The sequence below is a fragment of the Aplysia californica genome, unplaced genomic scaffold (genome assembly GCF_000002075.1).
Source record: "Aplysia californica isolate F4 #8 unplaced genomic scaffold, AplCal3.0 scaffold00261, whole genome shotgun sequence".
NCBI classification, from domain to species: Eukaryota; Metazoa; Mollusca; class Gastropoda; order Aplysiida; family Aplysiidae; genus Aplysia; species Aplysia californica.
The window spans coordinates 7,819-9,861 of NW_004797531.1; the positions used below are offsets into that span (position 1 = coordinate 7,819).

General features: G+C 39.2%; 1 protein-coding gene across 1 annotated transcript in view; it reads left to right on the forward strand.

Moving 5' to 3' along the window:
• Positions 1–2,043, forward strand: part of LOC101858502 (tyrosine-protein phosphatase 10D) — a gene marked incomplete at its 5' end in the record, with an annotated part of 67,490 nt that overhangs the window by 2,970 nt on the left and 62,477 nt on the right.

Genomic DNA, 2,043 nt, shown 5'->3' on the forward strand with positions numbered 1-2,043 from the left:
GCCTCTAACTACGTAAGTTAACATAAGATAAGATAAGATAACATAGATAAGATAGATAACGATAACCACACACATCGTGCTCAGCTGGAGCCCCCCGCCCGCCTCTAACTACGTAAGTTAACATAAGATAAGATAAGATAACATAGATAAAATAGATAACGATAACCACACACATCGTGGTCACCTGGAGCCCCGCGCCCGCCTCTAACTACGTAAGTTAACATAAGATAAGATAACATAGATAAGATAGATAACGATAACCACACACATCGTGCTCAGCTGGAGCCCCGCGCCCGCCTCTAACTACGTAAGTTAACATAAGATAAGATAAGATAACATAGATAAAATAGATAACGATAACCACACACATCGTGGTCACCTGGAGCCCCGCGCCCGCCTCTAACTACGTAAGTTAACATAAGATAAGATAAGATAACATAGATAAGATAGACAACGATAACCACACACATCATGCTCAGCTGGAGCCCCGCGCCCGCCTCTAATTACGTAAGTTAACATAAGATGAGATAAGATAATATAGATAAGATAGATAATGATAACCACACACATCATGCTCACCTGGAGCCCCGCGCCCGCCTCTAACTACGTAAGTTAAGATAAGATAAGATAAGATAACATAGATAAGATAGATAACGATAACCACACACATCGTGCTCAGCTGGAGCCCCGCGCCTGCCTCTAACTACGTAAGTTAACATAAGATAAGATAACATAGATAAGATAGATAACGATAACCACACACATCATGCTTACCTGGAGCCCCACGCCCGCCTCTAACTACGTAAGTTTAGAGAAGACTAGCTGGGTACCCCGTTCGATGAACGGACTCAATCGTCAGGTCATTGTGGGTCCAGTGCGCTGTGCATGTGGACAGAGGTCTTAATTTTTATATCATGAAAAACAAAATATGTCTTGAACATTGCATTGAAATGACAACCGAGGAAATCGTAAACGGCCGATAGTGTTTTCTATTTTTCTAAAAATTTTAGGCGAATGCAAGCACTTACTGAATTGATAGAAACTTAGCCTGGTCTTTGAACGACCTTCAGTCATTCTTTCCTGGTTGTACGTTCTGTAGTTTTATCAGCTATAGAAAACAACAATCCACATGTGCGCAATTATATATATAGATAAGATGGATAAGATAGGTAAGATAGATAAGATAGATAACAATAACCACACACATCGTGCTCACCTGGAGCCCGGCACCCGCCTCTAACTACGTAAGTTAACATATAAGATAAGATAAGATAACATAGATAAGATAGATAACAATAATAGTTTTAAGTTATAATGATGATGATAATAATTATAAAAGTTATAATAATGATACTACTACTACTGCTGCTGCTGCTGCTGCTATAATAATAATAACAATAATAATAATAATAATAATAGGCCAAAGGGCTGGAACTCTGATGGCCACTGGATTGGAAAAGTAAAGTAAAAGTATTTTGGTAATAATAATTGCATTTATGTAGCACATATCCATGCTGTATACTATGCTCTATACACTTTACAACTATTAAAAATAAGATCAGATCAGATTGATAAGATAAGATAGATCAGATATAATAAGATGATAAAACACAATAAGAAGACCTAGGTAAGATAGATACGATGCGTTAAGATAAAATTAGACGAATAATGTCAAGACAATATAAGACAAGACCCCACCTCCCTACACTCCCCCCAGCAACACCCAGTGGCGGTGGGTGGACTAAGATTTGGGAGGGGCTTGGGTTTCTTCCACTTCTTTACCACTAAATAACAAGCAATAATAATAATAATAAATAGCATTTGTATAGCGCATATCCCCGCTCACCAGCAGGCTCTATGCGCTTTACACTATATTATTACCCCAGCAGACCTTAGAACACTCAGAAACATTCTCAGCTTCCCGGGAAGCATACAGTGCAAGCAGCCGATTAAGCGCTCAAACACTAACAAACTGACAAGATCTTTCGCTGTCTATAGCCGGGTACCCATTCGCACCTGGGTGAAGTGAGGAAAATTCGTGTA